This window comes from Furipterus horrens, unplaced genomic scaffold, assembly GCF_987537825.1.
Source record: "Furipterus horrens unplaced genomic scaffold, mFurHor1.1.pri manual_scaffold_1, whole genome shotgun sequence".
NCBI classification, from domain to species: Eukaryota; Metazoa; Chordata; class Mammalia; order Chiroptera; family Furipteridae; genus Furipterus; species Furipterus horrens.
Genome location: NW_028327171.1, coordinates 38,639,470 through 38,655,056, shown reverse-complemented (window position 1 = coordinate 38,655,056; position 15,587 = coordinate 38,639,470). Strand labels below are relative to the sequence as shown.

At 36.1% G+C, this 15,587-nt stretch overlaps 1 pseudogene; it reads left to right on the top strand.

Annotated features, from left to right (window-relative positions):
- The first annotated feature begins 3,375 nt into the window (after positions 1–3,375).
- LOC150020901 (dol-P-Man:Man(5)GlcNAc(2)-PP-Dol alpha-1,3-mannosyltransferase pseudogene) lies at positions 3,376–5,724 on the top strand (annotated as a pseudogene).
- The last annotated feature ends 9,863 nt before the right edge of the window (positions 5,725–15,587 follow it).

The following is a 15,587-nucleotide window of genomic DNA, read 5'->3' as shown; positions in this document are numbered from 1 at the left end:
AATGCTGTCTTAAAAATCTCTTTAAGTCTAATACATTGGTAAGCATATTACATACTTTATATTTTATCAATGTATAGAAAGGGATTTAATTCTTTTGCTTTTACTGTCAATCATTAAAATCCCAATGCTGCAAGAAGGATAACAGAATGGAAAAAAAATAATGTTTTGTAGTTGGAAATAGTTTAATGCTTAACATACCTTTTATATTATGAAGTGTACAATTTAAGTTATTTAACATGACATTGCACAAAGAGATCATGATATTTTACCATATTTGCATGAAAATTGAGTGACATAACACATAAGTGCTCTTAAATATTCGGTTAACTTCTTTGACTCCCCACTTGGCCTAGTAACACACATTTTGGCTACAGTGACCAAGTCAGCATTTATTTTTTTCTAAATAAGAACAAGAATAACAATCATAGGTACTTGCACATAGTTTCAATTTTATAGATATAGTGATAGCAGTGACAGAAATGACAGGAAAACTGGGAATTATGTAGAAACTTTCAATGCTGCTTCAATTTTACTGGAGAACTTCAGGCAAACAGGAATAAACCTGAAAAGTACAACCCAGCAAACAAGGAGTAGTTTCCTACTTGCCTGGGCTAGCAAGGAATTTAGCTGTGTGAGAATCAGAACTAAAGTTCAAAAACTAACGTAAACCTGTGCACAGTGTCATTTTCTCTCCTTGAATCAAACTGCTTTATGTCAAAAAGGAGAAATGCTCAGGAGAACTGCCCCTGCATAGCTGAGTTCTGCTTCTTTTGATCCAGCAAAGAGACATTAACAAACTCAGAAAGACTAAGACTGGATGGAGAGGCACAGAGACCTGAGTACAGGGCAACCTGTCATCTAAATAGACACAGTCTATTCAGGAACAGAGAGGTGTTACAGTTTTCAGGAGAAGGCTTGCTATTTGTCTTATCTCTAGAATCAGTTTTATTCCCTGTATATCATTAACCTCTCCACACTGACACTTCTGAAAACATGCATCTCCCTGGGCTATTAAAGCAGAATCTTCAGGGCTTTAAAATTGTTTTCTTCCCGTGAAAATAATCTTAGGAATTATGTAAATGCAGCACTTGAAAAAGTTAAAATCACGTATATGAGAAATAAAGTGTTATAGAGGCATTTATAGCTCTCCCTTTGTGGATTATAGTTAAGTTTGAGGCATGAATAGAAAAAAATGTAAATAAGCCCATTCTATAACCAGTAAGGAGATAAAATGTTCAGTAGCATAGTCAAGATCCTCTCAATTTAGTTTAGTGCAGGGAGTATTAAAGTTTAATTGAAATGTTGATATTAAAATTTTCCCAAATAAAAAAAGTAGTATTAACAGGAATGAGGTGAAACCAACTACTGCCTGGGAAATATCATTTACATGATCCCCAATAGCAGGTTAAAGTCTAAGTTGAGTTTAATTTTCTCCTACTCATACATAAATCTAAATGACTCATATAACCTGAGATATTCAGAGCAGATTTTGAAATAATACAGTCAATTATCTGGGTGCCTTCTCTCTGTTTTCCTGAAAGAAACAGTGGGGGAGACTTACAGCCTGGTTTTACTACTTTCAACTATTCTAGCTTCTGAAATGAAAATTGTATGTTCTTGCATTCTTGGAGCTAGCTTCCTTATGACAAGGGGAGCCATGAATGAAAGGCCTCCATTTCATTTTTTGCCTGCATAGAAAAGGATGAATTTCTTTGCACTGTCCCTGGAATAGCTTTCATTCCTCAAAAGATTCTGAAAGCAGTCAGTTTTGGAACTATGCACCTGATATTTATTGAAATGCCAGATATATTAAAAATGTACTAGTAAACAAAGAATTTATTGTGGTCTTCATTTTCTGGAATAGAATACATAGATGGTATGGAAAAATGGGGTTAAACACAATTGTTCTTGGTTATTTAGTTTGTTTGTCTCTTGGGATGCTTAAGTATCTTAAAGAATTTGATGAATCAATTTAGGAAAATGTGTACTTTATACTTATGAAATATTTCATTTATATAGAAAAGAAATATTATAATGATAATTAGTATTTCTTTTACACTTTTAAAGCAGTATGATATTTCAGATATAGTTTAAACCATTTTTGTATTTATGTCTGCACTTTTTCCCTTTAATTCCTCTATTGAAATAATCATTATTGTAAATGTGGTTATTTTTTACTTTTATATAAGTTTATGCTTATATAAAATATGTTTATATAATATACATATATATTTGAAATAAATATATATTTTTATATAACATGCAATTTGTATATGAGTATAAGCAATATATATGTATACATATGTGCATGTTTTTAACCTTCTTAAGAATAATTCATACAGCAACTAATCTTTTTCAACTTCTAACTCAGTCATTTTAGCTACTATATATGGTCTCCTACTGTAAATAGATCAGAATTTATTTATCCATTCCTTTGGTATTATATTTTTAAGTTGACTTCAATATTTTTTGTGAATGTACATATGTTGCAATAAAGATTCTTGTGAGTGACTCATTGAGTACACACAAGAAAGCTTCTCTAGGACGTGTGCCTAGGAGGGGTACTACGGGAATGAAGGGCATATATACCTTCAACTTTGCTTTTCACTGATAGTTGTACTAACTTGATTCTCACCAGTAGTAAATTAGAGTTTCAGTTCCTTTACATCCTTGGTGACACTTGATACTGCATAACATACTATGTCTTCATTGGACAGGTCACAATACTAAACCCAAACAGCTCCAGAAATGCTATAAATTGCTACCATAATCTCACAGTCCCAAGGAATGTCTACCTATAATTTAGGAAAATTTTTTGGGATCAAATCTCTTAAATTTGGGGCATACTGCCAAGATTTGAGCCCTCTATGTAGCTCAAAAAAAAAAAAAAAAAAAAAAAGGAAATAAAAATGAGAGGTTATCTATCCTGCCTCTTCCTTCCTTATTCCCTCATTTTCCATCCTCTGGGATGAAACTAACAGAAGAAGCCATTTTGAAACATTAATCATCATCTGTGTTTCTGCATCTCTATTTGCAAGTTAAAAAAATATGTTGCATTAGTTCCTATATGTGGAAATCATGTCATGGGTCTTATAACAGGTCCTGTTTCACATGTGTAAATGAAGTGGCTGAATTAGCCTAGTACTTTAGAGCTTTAAATTCTAGTATTCTGTGTTTTTAAAGTCAGTCCTTTTGTATATGTAAGCAAATCTCTGGAACTAGTAGTCTTATACATGGTAACTTGTTATAACAAAATTAGCAAATTTGTTTTGCTTATATAGATATTAATCTTACCTAAAAATATTCAAAGCTTCCTATGTATTTTTTATTTTTTGGTGAAAATTCCAAGGAACCACATATCCTACCAGATCCTGCATGGGTTACTTTCAAGGTAATAGATAATCATATGTACATTCTCCTAAATGTCCTGCTAAGTCTGCACTGTGGCAATGAGCCAGCCAGTGCTTACAGTTTAGCTCTAGTTTTGAAGGGCCAGCTCCTTGGGGTTACACCTTAACTGTTCAGTAAATCACAAATCCTCCTCAGAACTCTAAGACACTTGCTCTTATTTCCCCAAGCAGTTAGAGTGATTTGTTTTTCACTGGGTTCATGTTGCTTGTACCCACATCACACAATTATGAACTAAGACTAATCCCCAAACACACCTTGTCACAAGAACCACATTAATGGTGGACTGTCATCTCTCAATAAACATAGTTGAGCATAGATATGGTATTGGAATTTCATTCAAACTAAAAAAAAAAGTTTTATTGCCAAAATAAATTAATTTTATCTCATTTTTGTCTTCATAAAGAAGCAAAGTCCTCCAATTTATTTTTCTCCCAATGATTTTCTCATGGTGACAAAAATACACTAAAGGCTAATGGGACTGGTATCTAATCAGATAATCAAAAATGTTGGCTAAAACAGGGAACATGAAAGTTATACAAACCCATAGTAAATATTTTATTTTGGTTCAAAACAAATAAGTATACATTCACATATAGTATTTTAAAGCAGAGTTAAGATTTTTCCTAAAGTGTAAATCTATTGATGAAATTTCTACTTATTTTTTATAACTTAAACCATATTAGAATTCAATCTATAATTTTGTTTTCTCTAGAGTAGAACATAATTTAGAAGACACTTGCAAATAAATTTTTAAGTTTTTATGTTATTCCCTAATCTTCTGCATTGGCTTACCCACCATATAATTCAATAGCATCTTTATTTAGCAACTGATGTTAACCAAGCTTTTGAAGCCATTCAACTAAATTTTCACAGAAATAACCACTTTGGCACTTATATTTTATCAATACTATTTAATTAAACAAAATTGCCATAACTAATGTGTTTGTTGACATTATGTTTTTGAAAACTGTTACAACTAATTCATGTTGAACACAGAATTCTACTTGTGGACCAAAAGTGTCAATCATACTGCTGGAGTGTCTGCTAGCTGAGGGCATGCCATATGGGGCAGAAATGAACAATATTAACATTCAAGTTGCAAAGTAAAATTTTGCTTAGAGAATATTTTATGTCACCACAGTCATAGAAAGTAAGAGGCTATGTGGAAATCTGTTTCTTTTGTTTTAGTTACTAATGTCGGAGAAAAATAAGAAAAGGGTAGTCTATGGTATCAGAAGAGCTTTTAAAAAATCATAATCAATGTTGTCTCAAGATGAAACATAAATCAGTATTTAGAGGATTAATCCATAAACCTCTGGGACTAGGCTCTAGGACCAGGAAACAAGCAAAGGCGACTGGCATTCAATGCTGTGTGATAACAAGGACCAATTTAGAGTCATATTAATGACATTAAACTGAGTCAAGATACATTTATGAAGAATGATTTTAAAAGTTTCAGGGGTTACCTTTAGTAGCAACTACAATTGAGCTACTGCCTAGCTTTTTGTTGTGGCTCTTCAATGACCCAGTAGTTATCGCACTTCTCTTCCTCAGTATCAGCCTTTTGCTGGCCCCGCTCTGGGTCTGGAGTTGCTGCTGTTTCAGCCTGGCAGTCTCTGTGAAGATGAACGTGTTCCTCTTTGCCCCTGGGTTACTATTCCTTCTCTTCACACAATTTGGCCTCCGTGGGGCCCTCCCCAAGTTGGGCATCTGTGCTGTCCTACAGGTGGTGCTGGGGCTGCCCTTCCTGCTGGAGAACCCCATCGGTTATCTATCCCACTCATTTGACCTTGGCCGCCAGTTTCTCTTCCACTGGACAGTGAACTGGCGCTTCCTCCCTGAGACCCTGTTCCTGCATCGTGCCTTCCACCTGGCGCTGTTGGCCACCCACCTAGCCCTGCTCTTGCTCTTTGTTCTCTGCAGGTGGCACAGGATGGGGGAAAGTATCCTGTCGCTGCTAAAGGATCCCTCCAAAAGGAAGGTTCCACCCCAGCCCCTCACACCCAATCAGATCGTTTCTACCCTCTAACTTCATTAGCATCTGCTTCAGCCGTTCTCTCCACTACCAGTTCTATGTCTAGTATTTCCACACACTGCCCTGTCTCCTGTGGGCCACACCTGCGCGCTGGCTCACACACCTGCTCCGGTTGCTGGTGCTGGTGCTCATTGAGCTCTCCTGGAACACATACCCATCCACGTCCTTCAGCTCTGCTGCTCGCTCTGCACATACCCGGTGCTGTCATCCTGCTGCAGTTCTGGCTGGGCCCCCAGCCTTTCCCCAAGAGCATCCCACACAGCAAGAAAGCCCACTAAGGTCCACCTCTTCCTCATTCTTGGACCTTGAATGTGGATGGACTCTGTACGCTTCCCAATAAACCTTACCAAGTCCCCCCACCCCCCAAAAGATATATCAAGACCTAGGCCAAAGTGCTCACTGACTCAGAAACTATGTTTGTTGTAACCTCCGGGACAGGCTTAAGCATTTTTTTAAATACTTGTTTCTGAAATACACACATGTAATCTGCTTAAACGCAATTGTAAAACCACATGCAGAGCTACAACTCAAGAAAAAGACACAAGTCAACATATAAATTTAAAAAACAAAAACAAAGACAAAAAAAGACTACAACAACAATAGTAATCCAAGAACTTGCAAATCAATGTGATCCTAAAAATTAAGATTCCAAGTCAAAAGAGGAAATCAACTTTATGACAGCTAGTCATAAGTTCAAGATGAATGTTTCCCTCTTGAATTCAAAATCACCAGACATAATTGCCTCAAAGATAGTTTCTCTTATTCTCTATACCCTTCACTCTTAAACTTATGTTAGGAGAGTTTAAGAGCTTCTCAATCCTTCCCTGGTACTTCTTCTGCTATCTTTTAGATTTTTTATTTATTATATGCCTTCGTAGACTCTCTGGGTCAATTCTTTAGTGAAGTGTTTTAATTATCTCAATTGTCTGTGATTTTGCCCAGAGTAACATGCAACTATAATTTAACTTTAATGTTGATATTTTATTACCAAAATCAATAATTGACTTTAAAACAATCATCTGATTTTTATCCATATCTTTCTTCTTTTATTTCATAGTTTTTGTTCTTACTTTATAAATGTTTTTTCTTCTTTTATCACTTTCAGGATTTTCAAAGCCATTTAAAGATTTTTTCCCCCACAGGATTTTTCAATTATTTGCATTTATTCAGGCAGAAATTATCCTAGTCAGCTAAATTATCATTCAAGAGTGAGGGTGAAATAAGCTGCTTTCAGAAATACAAAAGCTGAGAGATTGTAATTGAAAGATTCTTGCTGAAACATTACTAAAAGCTGTTTTTCAGCAAAAACCAAACCAAAAAAAAAAAAAAAATTCCAAGGTAAGAAATGTGATGCTAGAAATACTCATTGGAAAAAGTAGTGATAAATAATGTTGGTAAGTCAATAAAAAAGTAAGAAAAAATATAACTCTAAGTCTTAGAAGATCATTGCACAGTAATTGGAAGATAACTAAAGCATACTAATTATCTGTTGTTTAGTAGGAGAAGAGATATACTGAATAACTTTAAATTTTGTTGGGACTATATAAAGTCAATGTTAATGCTAAACATTTAAGAGTAAACACTAAAAATATGACAACTCATTTTTTCTTAGAGACTCTGGGAACATTATATATATGAGATATAAAGAGATGTAAGCAAAACTTTATCCAACAAATGGTAAAATTTTTTCCAAAAAATAATGTAACTAAAAAATAAAAAAGATTGAACAAGTAGTTTCATATTTAAACTAGTAATCATAATATTTTTAATGTACTAAACTCTACTTGATATTATATTAAAATAAAATCCAGAAAAAAATAGCTTATAAGGACTGCTTAAATTAAGGTAGTTCAGAAAACTTGTAAGGACAAGAAATACAATAAAATCTTAACCAAAACATAGCTGGTATAGCAGCAATATGAGACAAAGTAAAATTTAAGAGAAGAAACATTGCTAAGGTTGGAGAGAAATTTTACGAAATAAAGAAAGTAAAAAATATGATACCAAGATATTGAACTTGCACACAATCCATATTTTTCTCTTGGAATTTATATATCGAAATCCAACAAACCTACAAATATAGTCTCAATGAGTAATGTTAATATATCTTTCAAGTAAACTAAATAGATCTAGGACATGAAATTAGTAAGCAATTAGATTACTCAGATTATATAAATACAATGGATTAATTTGATATGGTATATATTAAAAAAAACATGTTCTTTTTACACCAACACAGAAAACTTACAAAAATGAACAATGTGACAATGATAAACCATATAAGTGTAATTCACCAAATGGATAGATGCAACAGCCATGATCATATTTTGACTACAGGCAAATATTTGATCAAATTCAACGTGTATTAAACAAATATTTCTTTCATCTCTACTATATAATGGGCATTTATCTAGGCACTAGGGATGTTAGAATAAATAAGAGAAAATTTCTTCCCTGATGGGTCCTACATTATAGGTGGTCAAGACAACAAATAACAACCTATATATTTGCATGTATAATGTAGGCAGGTAGTGATAACTTCTAATTAGAAAAATAAAGGAATAAAGAACTATGGCTGTGTGTATTTGCATGAGCATGTGTAATATTTTAGATATTTTTGCTGGTATGGTCAAGGACTGCCTTTTTTAGGAGATAGACATTTGGGTAGACACATGAATGAGTACAGGAAATAATCCATTGAAAAAATATGAGGAAGAAGGGTTTCAGGCAGACAGAACAGCAAGTGAAAAAGCCCTGAAGTTGAAACTACTTGACTTGCTCAAGTATAAAAGAAAGCAATATGTGAGGCAGGATGAGAGATGTAGAGAGAAAAGGAGATGAGGTCAGATAACAGAATCTTAAAGGTTGTGATAAAGCTTTAGATTAAACTTTGCCTCTAATGGAGAGTCAATGGAGAAATTTGAGCACAGAATGAGATTAAATAATTTACATTTTTCAAAAGTCACTCTACCGGTTGGTAAAATTGACTCTCAGGACAAAAGAGAGGAGTGATAAGGCTATTGTAATCCATCTGAGAAATGGTAGCTAAGTTTGTATGAACTGAGAAGGTGAACATGGCTCACTGTGTTATGGTTTTAAAGTTAAGGGTCACTAGATTGACTAATAACTTGAATGTGAAAAATGCAGGAGATAGAGGAGTCTGGAATGACTCTTAAATTTGGACATGAGTGTCCCTATGGATTGTGGTGTCCTTTATTGAGATGGGGAAATTAGGAGAAGGACAGATTTGGAGAGAAAATAAAACTATTTTAAGTATATTAAGTCTGAGATGACAATTAAATCTCTAAGAGGAAATACCAAGTAGGAAATTTGTTGTAATTCCTAGAAAACTAAGAGTAGGTAGTGACTTTTCTTATCTTATAAATGGCACTTGTCAATTAGGAAGCATAATATAACTGGTAAAGTAGCATCATTTCTATCAAGGTAGCAATTATTAAGGTGCCTGATATTGTTACTGTAGACAGTCAGAGCACTAGGGAATCTCCTGCATTGGGCAAGATGGCGGCAGCGGGAGATTCCTACACTGAGCACACCTTAGAAATAGCAAGGTGAGTGGATAGTGCCCCCAGAAGGGAAATCTAGAAAGATAATTGGGTAGGAGAAAAAATCCAACCCTCCATCCCTATAAGAATCTTGGGCCTGAGCAGGAAGACTGATATAGGAATCCACCTTTCTCCCAGGTCATGTGGCACCTGAATAAAACCTCTTTCCTTTTGCACCAGCACCTGCTTCATGAATTTGGCTTTTGTGGGGGCAGGCAGCTGAACCTCTGTTTTTGTTCAGTTACAATATTACTATTTCTCTTCAGTAGTGTGCTGGGTGATATAGCCGATGTAGCAAGACAAAAGAAGATTAAAATAATTATAAAGGAAAAATAAAATTATGGCTATTGGTATACAAGATGTATTTATGTAAAATTGAAGGGGAATCTAAAAAAAACAATTGCAATTAATAGTTCACATTTTCTAGATATCAGTTTTTGGTTTCCTATTGCTGTTGTAGCAAATTGTCACAAATTCAGTAGCTTTAAATATCACTAATTTATCATTTTACAGGTCTGCAGGTGAGAGATCTGAAATGGTCTCTGGAGGGCTACATTTATTCTGGAATCTCTAGGAAGTATCTCTTTCCTTGCCTCTTCAGCTCTTGGAAGCATCCCACATTCATTGGCTCGTGTGCTTTCTTCATCTTCAGAGCCCACGGCATAGTATCTTCAAATATGTCCCTGACTCTGAATCTTTTGTCACACTCTTTCATGTATAAAGACCTTTATATTCATTGGATTTACAAGGATAATCCAGGATAATCTCGCCACCTCAAGGTCAGCTAATTATCAGGTTAATTATTTATCTCTGTTGCATTAAGTTTCTCTCTGATGTTTTATCTTGCTCTTTTACCTGGAATATATTCTTTAGTGTTCTCATTTTGCTTGACTCCCTGTGCTTATTTTGATGTGTTAGGTAAAACAGCTACCTCTCCCAGTCTTGAACGGTTGACCTTTTTAAGGAGATGCACCTTGTCCTTCAACACTGCCCCAGTTCTTGGTTGTCTCCTGAAACGTTGGGATTGTCTAAGCAGCCTGATTTATTCTTATAGTTCCCAATTGTTGAGGGTTTGCAAAGACCTGTTGCCTTTCCAAAGAGAAGGATTCAGTCCGCTCATTAGAAAAATTGATTGGAAACAACACAGCCAGCAGCTTTTAAAGTATGGCTACACAAACACACACACACACACACACACACACACACACAGTCCCATGGGACTACAATCATAAATCCTGCTGATTTACAGACCAGAATATCTGGAGGAGTCCCCTGGGTGACAGTAGCAAATGTTAAGACTCCAGACAAATGTGTAAGTTCCTTTCTGGGAGGTGCCAGTGAGCTACATGTAGTAAAACCTAGGGAAAATGCAAAGATAGCACCCCTCCCATCCCCATCCTAAGTTTAATAAGAGCATCTCTTTAGTTTCTAGATGTGTGGCAAATCTGAAGCCTGACACTCAGGCTGAAGCAAGCTGGAGGTGTGTTTCATTCTGATGTCTGCGCAGTGCCCTGCCAAGTGCTGTCTCTTTAATCTTTACAGTCATGTGGGACTCAAGAATGCAAGCCCTCCTGACCGCCAGAGTCAGATGGTCAAGTATAGTCCCCTCTGTGGTCTGTGCTTGCCCATGGACTTTGGTGGGGCAGCTGGAGAGTGCAGGGTGGATCATGCCCTCCAGCTTTATCAAGGCAGTGGGAGAGTGTAAGAACTGCACTCCCCTGCCAGCCCCACTAACAAGGAAGAGGGAGAATGCCAGAGCCTCCACCCTCAAGAGAATCTCAATGCATGAATCTCCTTCATAAATAGTCTAGGCATTTTTCAAACTTCTGCTTTTGCTCTGAGTCCCAGGGTGAGTGAGTCTGCCTGAGTTCCCTACAGCCCTTTAGGTCTCCTGGATGTAAGCCCTGTTGTTTTTCAAAGTTATATGTTTTGGGGGCTCATCTCTCTGATGCAGGTTCTAAGGGTTGGGGTCCCTGCTGTGGAGCACAAACCAAACTTCTTACTCTGCCAAAGGCCTAGACAGTGTATGTCTTTGAAAAAGCACTGTTCACTAAACTTAAAAAAAAAAAAAAAATCCATGGAAACCATTGCTTCACACTACAAAGCCTCCTTGAACTTTCTGTATCTGTAAGAGAACATGGAGATTTGGGATTATGCTTGGTGTGTGGTAAAGCAAGTGTCTTTACAAGAAAATTAGCTTTTTGTTACTGTTAATTTTTTAAAGGTTTCTATTTCCAGTCTCTAAAAAACAAAACAAGTGTCTTTTAAAAGCAATAAAATGTAGCATTTAAATTCATATGTGAAAACACATTGTTATAGGTTGTAACCTACACACACTTAGGCTGTTTCCAGCACTTGGCTATTGTAAATAGCACTGTTATGAACATAGAGGTGCATAGGTTCTTTTGAATTGCGGTTTCAAGATTCTTTGGGTATAATGCTAGCAATGGAATTGCTGGATCAAAAGGCAGTTCCATTTTTAATTTTTTTCAGGGAATTACATACTGTTTTCTACAGTGGCTGCACCAGTCTGCATTCCCACCAACAGTGCACTAGGGTTCCCTTTTCTCCACATCCTCGCCAGCACTTGTTTGTTGATTTGTTGATGATGGCCATTCTGACTGGTGTGAGGTGATATCTCTTGTGGTTTTTATTTGCATCTCTTTGATGACTAGTGATCTTGAGCATTCTTTCATATATGCCTATGGACACTCTGTATGTCCTTTTTGGAGAAGTGTTTGTTCAGGTCCTTTGTCCATTTTTTAATTGGATTGTCTGTCTTCTTGGTATTGAGTCATATAAGTTCTTTACATATTTTGGAGATCAGTCCTTTATTTGAGGTATCATTGGCAAATATGTTTTCCCATATGGTTGGTTCCCTTTTGATCTTGCTGATGTTTTCTTTTGCTGAGCAGAAACTCTTTAGTTTGGTGTAGTCCCATTTGTTTATTCTTTCCTTTATTTCCCTTACCTTAGGAGATATATTGATGAAGATATTGCTATGAGGGATATCTGAAATTTTCCTGCCTATGTTTTCCTCTTGGACTTTTATGGTGTCATGGCTTACATTTAAGTCTTTGATCCCTCTTGAGTTTTTTCTGGTGTGTGGTCTAAGTTGGTGGTCTAGTTTCATTATTTTGCACAGCCTAAGTGCCCATCTGTAGATGGGTGAATAAAAAAACTGTGGTACATTTACACAATGGAATACTATGCAGCAGAAAGAAAAAAGGAACTCCTACCACTTGTGATAACATGAATGGAACTAGAGAGAATTATGCTTAGCAAACTAAGCCAGGCAATGAAAGACAAATACCATATGATATCAACTAATACAGGAAACTAATGGACAACACAAACAAATGAGCAAAATTGAACCAGAGGCATGTAAACAAGGAACAGACTAACAGTTTCTGGGGTGGGGGGTGGAGGGAAAGAAGATGGGTAAGTAGGGAAAGGGTTTAGTAAAGGAACTAGTATAAATAACCCATGGACTTGTACAACAAGTTGGGGATTGACTGTGGGAGAAGGGGTGGGCTGGGTGGGGGGAAGAAAAGGGGGAAAAAGTGGGACAACTGTAATAGGAAAACAATAAGTAAATCAAGAATTAAAGAAAAACAACAACAGGATACTATTTCTGGTTTTTCAATCGGGGGTCTGTCCAAGAAATATTCAGCCATGTAATATAAAAAATAGAGACATTTATTGAAGAAGATACAAGATACAAGAAACATTACTTAGGATGATGATGCCTCAGTCCCCTTGAAATTAGGCACCTTCGGATCTCACATAGTTCTTCCAGTGTCTCTTCCAATATTTAAAACACTCTGCAAAAATCCTTTGTTGGAATCTCCATCAGCTGCCCCATACTATTTTCCTGAATCTCATTGAAGGTCTGAAATTTCTTCCCTTTCAAAGGTGATTATAGTTTTGGAAAAAGCCAGAAATCACAGGACACCAAATCTGGGCTGTAGGGGGACTGAGCCACCTGGGTGATTTGATGTTTTGCAGAAAAACTGAAGGAGATGTGATGCATGAGCAGGCGTGTTGTTGCGATGAAGCTGCCAATCAACAATTGTCCATAGCTGTGGCCTTCTGAAACACCTGGGTAGTTTCTGTGGAGGAATTCAAACTTAACACAAAATTCGATGCAGATCTATTGCTCTGCTTGCTCAGTCATTTTGAATGCATCAGCCACACAGCATACATGCTCACTCAATGGCATCTACTACCCCACTGACTAGTACAGTGAAGTCATCATTGTTCACACAAATGCATTCCAGTCCAGTCTCCTTGGCTGCCAGGTATGTCGATGTCATGTAAACTGTTCTCATCATATCAACAATGGCTGGACTTCTTCCAGACAGACCATCATAGAAACTACTGTAGGGACATTTATGAAGACTAGGAAAATAAGATATCTGTAGAAGAGCTGGGAAGGCAAAAAAGCAGCTGGTAAGTTGTTTTACTTTTAAAGGTTTATCTCAGTTTTCTTTCTGGTTTTGAAAATTCGATTTCTCTTTCATTTCTTTTTCTAAACAGATTAACTCATATATTCGTTCATTTGTTCTTCAATAAATATTTTTGAGTCTCAGTATGTCACTGGTTCTGTGCTGGGGATTAAAATAACCAAAAAACAAAACCAAAAGCCTGTATAAGATTATTTGCCGTTTTATCCTGCCCAGAGACATATTGAAGTAGTTAATGTTTAATGTCCTTGTAGAGATTTTAAATAACTGGAAAGCCTTCCTCTCAAGAATAAACAACCAACTAACTGAAAAAATAAAACTGTGTATCATGTTAAAAGGTATTTGTCATGAAGTGTCCAGCACCTTTGGTGGTAGGGCCTTTGTGAAACGTTGTATTTCCTTAATACTATTTTTTTTATAGCTCATCACTTATAATTATATACTCAAGGTCACTTTCTTTCCAGACATTAAGATCCCTAGATTATGGCCTAGGGCTGCTTATCCATTTCTATATCCCTATCATTGTACATAATACCCAATGTATATTAGGCACACAGTAAACATTGTGGAGTAAATGAATTAATATAAATATAGTGTGATGAATGTTCAACGTGTCTGTGTTACTCTCTTTCTTGCTTCTTCTGACAGTGCCAAGAACTTGTTTTTAGAGCAAGATTCAAGGTGAATCATATTGAAATAACTCTAAATTGACAGTGTATCAGAAGATATGCTTACACATTTTATTCCTTTTTATTAACATTTTTTGGTTAATACAATTTTTGGAATGCATGATACTATTTTCATATGCTCTTTAAAGTTAAGTAAGGGGAATGTTAGTCTTTTAAAAAATAGGCATGATGCATTTGGTAACAAAATACATGCAAGTATGTAAATATTTGCAATAAATATATATATATTTACAACTTGTATAGTTACAATGAATACATATTTACAATTTAATATATATTTATAATAAATATATACATTTATAATTTTAAAAATATTTACAATTTTATGCTAGGTCAGCATGTGGCAAGAACAGCCCACAGTGCAGGAGTGCAAAATGTCCAGCTGATCCAATACAGGGTGTCCAGGCTGCAGCAATGAGTGCTCTCAGACTGGTATACTTGGCCATTTTTATGTTACTTAATTTTTTAAATCCTCGTCTGGGGATAACTACATTGATTTTAGAGAGAGAGAGATAGGCGAGTAGAGAGAGAGAAAGAAACAGGTAGAGACATTGATATGAGAGAGGAACATCAATCCGTTGCCTCCTGTACGTGCCCTGACCTGGAATCAAACTCACAACCTAGGTATGTGCCCTGACTGGGAATCAAACCCACAACCTTTTGTTGTGTGGGACAATGCTCCAACCAATTGAGCCATACAGCCAGGGCTACTTTGCCATTTTTTATCACATGAACACTGTGGTTTTGCACCAACTATGTATTTTCTAAAATCACCACTGTATCTGTTTTTTCTTTGTTTGTTTGGCTTCTTCATCCAAACTTTCCAGTTTATCAACACATCCTCATGGCTCTAGATTCAATTTTGAGTATTTCAGTTTCTGCACTATTTCCACTGCTAACACCTCGGTCAGAGCCTCCCTCCCCTTCCCCATGATTTTCACAGTAGCCTTGCATTTGTTCTTCTTGTTTCTTCTCTTGCTCCTACTGTCTATTCTTCATCTGGAAGCCATAGTGAGTCTCCTACAATGTCACACATGGCAGCCTCTTGCTCCAAGCCCTCTACTAACTGATTGTCCTGCTTAGACTAAAATGAAAACAGCTCTCCACATCCTACATATTCTACATTAGCTGACATTCACCACCTCTTTGACTTCATTTCAGACCTTTTTTGCCTCTGAATCTCTGTTTCTCCTGTTCCTTCAGCTTGAAAAGGGTTACCTGAAAATTTTAACTAGCTTGTTTCTGCCTTTATTTAGGTCCCACTTTGTGTCATAACTTGAAAGATGCCACCACTGACTTCCCTACTAAAATAACTCAACTTGTCATTCTTTATCCTTTTATTATGTTTTACCAGGTCTTGTTACCTGTCTCTCTCTTGCCCACTGGAATGTTAGCTAGAAGTTTTATTTTGACCTCACTTGTA